The sequence below is a fragment of the Aptenodytes patagonicus genome, unplaced genomic scaffold (genome assembly GCF_965638725.1).
Source record: "Aptenodytes patagonicus unplaced genomic scaffold, bAptPat1.pri.cur scaffold_43, whole genome shotgun sequence".
NCBI lineage: Eukaryota > Metazoa > Chordata > Aves > Sphenisciformes > Spheniscidae > Aptenodytes > Aptenodytes patagonicus.
Genome location: NW_027472001.1, coordinates 603,879 through 612,383, shown reverse-complemented (window position 1 = coordinate 612,383; position 8,505 = coordinate 603,879).

Below are 8,505 nucleotides of genomic sequence, written 5' to 3'. Positions count from 1 at the left end.
TTTGATCTTGACTGCTGTTAATCGATGTGAGAGCTCTGTCCCTTCACTCTGCTTGAGCTGCTAACTAACCCCATCAAGCTCTGGCTGCTGGTTACAGGTGACTTGGCGGGGATAATTACACTAACAAGACGGTCAGACTCTGAAGGGGCATGGCACAACTTCAGAAATGTTTGCAAGCCTTCCGAATACCAGACACTGGAGTCCAAACCCAAAGCAAGTCCATGAGCCGTGACCGCTTGCCTAAGTTTGGCAAAATCTGTTTTAACCAAACCAAGTTGCTGGGCTGGAGTCTGAGCTGTCCCATGGGGATGAGCAAGGGCAAGCCAAATTCCCTCGCTGGCTGAAATAGCCTCAGCAAGGCTCTCTCTAACGGTACCACTCTACCAGTCACGGTCTTGGTATGGGTGTGACTGTCTGTAATGGTATCGCTGTCTCTGTCCTGGTACCAGGATCTGTCACGGTATCGGTGATGGCATCTGTAAAGGCCTTGGTCTCTGTATCGGTATGTGTAATGTTATCGATGTCTGTAACGGGATCAGTATCTGCAGTGGCATCTGCAACAGTTTCTTCAACTGCAGTGGTACCTGCAGCTGCAGTGTGACTTGCTTTGCCAATGGCATCTGCAAAGGTATCAGGAGTGGTACGGGCATCTGAAATGGTGCCTGCAGTGGTATTTGAACCTGCGATGCCATCTGCAAAGGTTTCTGCGTCTGGAAAGCTATGTGTGCAACTCTACTGTTGGCTGCAGGTCTCCAATGCAGCCATCACTGCGGAGGCAGGTACCATTGTGGATAACATTGCCAATGCTGTTGCAGATGCTGATGCCATTGCAGATAGCAGCGCTGGTGCCAGTACTCCCTGTGTCTTCAATGGCATGTGCAGCACTACCTGGGTGTGTAACGGCTCCTCCCTCTGTAATGGTACCCCTATCAGGAATGAGATCAGTGTCTGTATTTATAGGTGTAATGGAACGTGTACTCGTGTCTGTGGCTCGTCTTGTGTCTGTAATTGTAGGTGTAATTCTGTCTGTGACTGTACTGGTCTCTCTTATGGTGGGTGTATTGTGTCTGTACCTGCCATTGCGTCTGCCATTGCACCTGGCATTGTATCTGCAATTGAATGGGTGTCTTTCAAATGGTATTCTGTCCGTGGGTGTATCTGCAATGGCATTGTCAATGAAATCTGCAATGGCCTCTGCATCTGCAACGCTGCCTGCAGCTGCAAAGATATCTGCATCTGCAAAGGTCTCTGCACCTGACTTTGCCTCAGCAATGGCGTCTGCAGTGATTTCTCCAATGGTAGCTGCAGCTGCAGCAGAATCTGCAGCTGCAGCGTCTGAAATGGCGTCTGTATCTGCAATTGCATTGGTTTGGTGTCTGCATCTTCATCATTGTCAGGAACGGCATGCACATGCCATTTCAGATGCAGATGCTACTGCAGATGCCGTGGCAGATGCCATAGGAGATGCAGGTGCCATTGAAGGTACGATGGCAGATGCAGATACAATTTCAGATGCAATGAAAGGTCTCGGTATCGGTGTCTCTGCCTCTGTTGGTATCGGTGTCCGTAATGGTATCTATACGAGTACCTGTATGTCTGAGAGTACCTGTATCTGCATCTGTACTGGTATCTGCATCTCCAGCCATCTCTGCATCTTTTTTGGCATTCGCTATTGTCTCTGTACGCGCAGTCGTATCTGCATGAGCACTGGCGTCTCCATCTGCTGTGGTATTTGCATTGGTAGCTGCATCTGCCATGCTAACTGCATCTGCAGTAGCATCTGCAATGTTATCTTCATCTGCATTGGCATCCTAAATGTTATCTGCATCTGCAACGGCATCCCCAGAGATACCTTCCTCTGAAATGGTATCGGCATCAGCAATGCTACCTCTGTCTGCAAGGGAATCTGCAACGCTCTCTGCACCTCCAGTTTTGTGAACATCTGCAGCGGCGTATGCAAGGGTATCTGGAGTGGCATCTGTCTCTCCAAGGGCATCTCCATTTGCAGTTGCATCTGAAATATTACGTGTTTCTGCAACACTGCATCTGCAGTGGCGTCTGTGTCTGCCGTGGCGTCTCCAATGGCATCTGCATCTGCAATGGAATCGGCAGTGGTATCTCTCATGGTATCAGTATCGGTGTCTCTGCCTCTGTTGGTATCGGTGTCTGTAACGGTATCTATATGGGTACCTGCATGTCTAATTGTACCTGTATCTGCGTCCGTACTGGTATCTGTATGTGTACCTTCACACACTGCATGTGGAGCAGTACCTGTTTGTTTAACGGCACCTCTACTGGTAACGGTGTCACAAGCGGTAGCTGTAGTTGTAGGTGTAATGGAATGTGTGCTTGTGCCTGTGACTGTACTTGGCTCTGCAGTTGTACATATAATTGTATCCTTATCTGTAATTGTGTCTGCAACTGTACGTGTAATAACTGGTGTGGCTGTTCACGTGCCTGCAGTTGTGCATGTTACGGTGTCTGTGGCTCTAACTGTATCTGTCATTCTATAGGGTTTATGCCTGTATCTGCAATTGAATGTGTGTGTGTCTTTAATTGTAACGGTGCCTCTGTGTGCTGGTTTGAGCTGGGATAGAGTTAAAGTTCTTCACGGCAGCTTGTACGGTGCTATGTTTTGGATTTGTTATTACAACAGTGAATAACACAGGGACGTGTTAGTTACTGCTGAACAGTTCTTAGACGGCAGCAAGGCCTTTTCTGCTTCTCCCAGTGCCCCGCCAGCGGGCAGGCTGGGGGTGCACAAGAAGTTGGGAGGGGACACAGCTGGGACCGCTGACCCCAGCTGACCAAAGGGGTATTCCACACCATATGATGTTGTGCTCAGCAATAAAATCGGGGTGGGGTGGGGTGGGGTGGGGTGGGTGGGTGGGGAGGGGATATTTGCGGGGGGCTGCTGTTTCTCAGGAACTGGCTGGGCATCAGTTGGTTGGTGGTGAGCAACTGGGGTTTTTTGCGTCACGTACTTTTCTTGGTTTTGTTTTTCTTTGTTGTTTCCCGCCCCCCGCCCCTCCCCCCCCCCCCCCCTTTTAATTAAACTGTCCTCATCTCAAGTCACAAGTTTTTGCACTTTTACCCTTCCGATTCTCTCCCCATCCCACTGCGGGTTGGCAAGCGATTGAGCAGCTATGTGGTGCTCAGCTGCCTACCGCAGTTAAAGCCAACGTGGGGCTCAAAGGGTCTGGAGTAACAAAAGATTTGACCAGAGCCTATTGCAGGGAACCTATAATGATTACATCTGTTTAACAGTTGCTGGTCGTGATGTTGACTTACCTGTTCCCGACATCGGTTATCTGATCCGTGCCATGCTCCCTTCTTTGCTGTGCTGTGTAGCACTTGGCGGTGTTTTACCTGGGAGAATGACGATAAAAGCAGTGGCCTTGAGCCTAATTTGGTATGTGGGCCCTGCACTGATGCCTTCCCTGTATTTTGGGAACCATCTGATGGAGACCATTAACACTTACTTACACTTTGTCCTTTTTCTCCTCCGAGAGCCAGTCGGTGGAAGAAACACAGAATGGCACCTTCCCCTTTTTCTCCTGTGGAGTAGATGTTTTCTCTCTTGTTACAATAGCTCTTCAGTATCTTGAACAGCCTTGGGTAACCACAATACTCCTGTTGGTACTTCCCCAGACTATTGTTTCTGCTTTTGCAAAGGTTAACCAACTCTTTAAAAAGATCAGCACAGGGATATGACGCAAGGCGGTGTGGTTATGGGTGGCAAGGTGTGTGGGAGAATATGGGCAGGTACCCGGAAGGGTTGTCACCGCCGGTGGCCTGGGACTTCACCCCCGAACAAGTGTGGGATCCTGATGAAGTGACAGAATGTTTGAAAAAAGGGTATCCTGGCCCTGGCTATGCCAAAGAGACACAAATTGTTGCAGTGTGCTGGGGCAATCCAGTGTGCTGGAGGGAATCAGCTGAGGCGGAGGTGATCTGCAGCAACCTGGCGTCTTGGGTTTACGTAGCAAGGTTTTGGTAGCGGGTGGGGGCAGGGTGGGGGTGCAGGGCTGGCTTCTATGAGAAGACACCAGGAGCTGCCCCCGTGTCGGACAGAGCCAGTTCCAGTCGGCTCCAAGCTGGAGCCCCAGCTGGCCAAAACTGAGCCCGCCAGCGATGCTGGTAGCGCCTCTGTGATAACGTATTTAAGAAAGGGTAAAAAATGCTGGGCGGCAGCTGTTAGAAAAGAGTGAGAATATGTGAGAGAAACAACTCTGCAGACACCAAGGTCAATGAAGAAGGAGGAGGAGGAGGAGGAGGAGGAGGAGGAGGAGGAGGAGGAGGAGGAGGAGCTGCAGGCACCGGAGCAGAGACTCCCCTGCAGCCCGTCATGAAGACCATGATGACACAGGTTGTCCCCATGCAGCCCACGGAGGTTAACGGTGGAGCAGATATCCACCCTGCAGCCTGTGGAGGACCCCACGCCAAAGCAGGTGGATGTGCCCTGAAGGAAGCTGCAGCCCATAGAGAGCCCATGCTGGAGCAGGCTCCTGGCAGGAGCAGGTTTTCTGGCAGGACCTGTGGCCCCGCGGGGGACCCCCACTGGAGCAGTCTGTTCCTGAAGGACTGCACCCTGTGGCAAGGACCCTTCCTGGAGCAGTTCTTGAAGAACTGTAGCCCACGAGCAGGACCCACCCTGGAGAAGTTCGGGCCTGTTTCCTGTGGGAGGGATGCCATACTGGAGCAGGGGAAGAGCGTGAGGAGGAAGGAGCGGCAGGGTCAAAGCATTATGAACTGACCGCAACCCCCACTCCCTGTCCCCTTGCACCGCTCGGAGGTAGAAGAGTCGGGAGTGAAGTTGAGCCTGGGAAGACGGTAGGGGTGGGAGGAAGGCGTTTTAAGATGTGTTCGTGTTTCTCATTATCCTACTCTGTTTAATTTGCAATAAATTGAATTGCCCTAAGTCGAGTCTGTCTTGCCCGTGACTGTAATTGGTGTGATCTCTCTGTCCTTACCGCGACCCATGAGCTTTTCACCACATTTTCTCCCCCTGTCCGGCGGATGGCGCGGGAGTGATAGAGCAGCTTGGTGGATAGCTAGCGGCTAGCCAAGGTCAACCCACCACAGCATGAAGCGGCACTAATTCTACCCTCTGGAGGATCTCTGTAACTCTTCACAGTTGCAGCACAACTGTGGAGAGGATCTGAAACCACCTCCCGATGACTGGATGCATCTGAAGAGTCTTGAGGCATCCTTCAGGTGATCTACACTCAAATCATAGAATCATAGAATCATAGAATCATTGAGGTTGGAAAAGACCTCTAAGATCATCGAGTCCAACCGTCAACCCAACACCACCATGCCCACTAAACCATGTCCCTAAGCGCCTCATCTACACGTCTTTTAAATAGAGTCATAGAATCATTGAGTCTGTAGGACTCATGCTGTAGGATATCTTTAGTCTCAGAGACGACTGCTGCTTGACATGTTTGTTACGGTTTAAACTTTGATAGAGAGTTATTGTTGGCCTGGCTTGCACTTCTGGCCCTTTAATTCCTTTTAAGTCTTGGAGCTTGGGTGTGTGACACAGCCTTTGAAGGAAGAAACACAGAAACATAGGCAGACAGGGACGAAGAGGACTTACCAGGGCATCCAGAGAGATGGATGTTACGGTCCTTATGATGGACCACCAGTGCAAGTAAATGCCTCGTGGAGTTGATGTCCTCAGGACTCGGTCATGGTCAGGCGGGAGGCAAGTAGTCTGCTCAGGTTCACACGTATCCCACGTAGGCATTTTAGTCTGACCAACTCCCCCACGCTTCATAAAACAGAAAGAACTGTCATTTCTAGGACATGAATCACCCTGTTTTCAGAGAAAGGATTAAAACCCAAAGGGAAAAACCTTCCTTCACCGACAGGTCCACGATACCCGGTTGGGAGACTCGCCAGATGGGTCAATGGGTGTATTGGGTTTGCGTGGCAAGGTTTTGGTAGCGGGGGGAGCTACAGGGGTGGCTTCTGTGAGAAGCTGCTAGAAGCTTCCCCTGTGTCCGACAGAGCCAATGCCAGCCGGCTCCAGGACGGACCTGCCACTGACCAAATCTGAGCCAATCAGCGACGGTGGTAGCGCTTCTGTGATAACATATTTAAGAACGGGAAAAAACTGCTGCGCAACAGCAGCCGGGAGGGACTCGAGTGAGACTGTGTGAGAGAAACAACCCTGCAGGCACCAAGGTCAGTGCAGAAGGAGGGGGAGGAGGTGCTCCAGGCACCGGAGCAGAGATACCACTGCAGCCCGTGGTGAAGACCATGGTGAGGCAGGTTGTCCCCATGGAGGTTAACGGTGGAGCAGATATCCACCTGCAGCCTGCGGAGGACCCCCACACTGGAGCAGGTGGGTGCCCGAAGGAGGCTGTGACCCCGTGGGAAGCCTGCGCTGGAGCAGGCTCCTGGCAGGACCTGTGGACCTGCGGAGAGAGGAACCCACAATGGAGCAGGTTTGCTGGCAGGACTTGTGACCCCGTGGGGGGACCCCCGCTGGAGCAGCCCGTTCCTGAAGGACTGCGCCCCGTGGGAAGGACAAGTGAAAAGGACCCACGCTGGAGCGGTTTGTGAAGAACGGCAGCCTGTGGGAAGGCCCCACATTGGAGCAGTTCGTGGAGGACTGTCTCCCGTGGGAGGGATGTGGCAGGGGAAGAGCGTGAGGAGGAAGGAGCGGCAGAGACAACGCGTGATGAACTGACTGCAACCCCCATTCCCCGTCCCCCTGCGCCGCTCGGGGCGGGGACAAGGTAGAGGAAATCGGGCGTGAAGTTGAGCCTGGGAAGACGGGAGGGGTGGGGGGGAGGTGTTTTAAGATTTGGTTTTATTTCTCATTACCCGACTCTGATTTGAATGGTAATAAATTAATTTAGTTTCCCCAAGTCGAGTCTGTTTTGCCCGTGACGGTAATTGATGAGTGATCTCCCTGTCCTTATCTCGACCCAGGAGCCTTTTGTTGTATTTCCTCTCCCCCGCCCAGCTGAGGAGGGGGAGTGATAGAGCGGCTTTGGTGGGCACCTTGGCATCCAGCCAGGGTCAACCCACTACAGCCATGACCAGGGAACCAGCATCAGAGAGGGCCCCACGAGGTGAGGGCGCTGCGCTGCACACGGCCCTGCGGGGGCGTGGGGGAGGGCCTCTGCTGCACACGGCCCTGTCCTGGGATGGGGCAGGGCGGAGCAGTCTCTCTCTCTCTCTCTCCCTCCCCTGTGGGCAGCCCCCACAGGGCCCCGCCCTCCCGAGGTGACAGACAGGTGTGCAGCAGGGCATGCCCCATGGGTGGTGGTTGAGGGCGGGGCCGCGCCCTGGGGGGCGTGGCCACAGTGTCCCATTGCTGCGGCCACAGGGAGCCCTCACGGCCTGGAACAGGGCCTGGAGCACGGGGCAACGCCATGGGCTCAGCCTGGGGGACTGTTCCCCCCCCAAAGATACAACAAAATGAGGTGGAATCACCACAATAATCCAGCCGGCCCGTTATTGCAGTTAAGCTAAGCCGCTCATTTCGAGAAGAGACAGCTGCCTGCTGCCAGTCTGAGCCCATTACAACATCGCCACCTCTTGCTCCCCTCCAGATTTTGTTTTGCCCAGCACCAGCGAGGGGTGGACCCACCACCAGCACAAAGGCAGGAAGCCCCACTGCCTCCGCTAGATCGAAACCGTACAAGAATAACAGCTGGCCTACAAAGATTCGCTTCCCATGTGCGAGGGCTTGGATGTCAAGGGGGAGCCTATCCAGAAGCGCGTCTACCTGGGTCTGCGTCCTCTGCAAGCCCACTGCAAAAATCTCGACTGAACGCTCCTCCCGGCTCTGGCTTGACTCAGTACCAACTTTCAGTCTCTTCACATCCATGTGGCCACGCACCCAGAGTTTAACAGAAGCTTTGGAGTTTGTTTTGCTTCCAGCTACTGAGACAGGCAAAGATCAATGGGAAAAATTTGAGAACTGCTCTGAGGTGGGTGGTTTGCAAGGGTGGGCTTCAGAGAGAGACCAGGCACAGCGTAGCTGGAAACAGAAGCCGAGCAGAAATTAAAGAAGAAAGAATGGGTGAGAGGAAAAAGAGGGAGGAAGAAGAAGAAGCGGCTATGGACAAATAGATATGATTATTTTATTTCATTTTATTTTACTTTTCCACCAAGCCTTTATGTTACTCTCAGGCGTTTGCAGGTGTCCGTTTGCAATATATATACCATTGTGAAAGGACGGAAAAGATGGTGGAGTTTGCAAGGAGCTAGTCTGAGGCCAGCAGTGCACGCCAGTGCCGGTGAAAACCTGCACCGTTCAAACAGCCAGCTGGACATCTATTTCCATACTCTGTAAGACAGAAACGTAAGGAGGAAGGCAGTTGTTTGCGGCACAGCCACAGCCTTCCTAGCTGAAGGCATAACTGGCCACTGTAGTAGATGCCACACATACTGACGGTCCCAGCTGGCAGCAGGGAGGCCGTTACCTGCAGCCAGAGGGACCCCAGTCCTGCTTAACACCTGTGTGACGAAATGGAAGCTTCT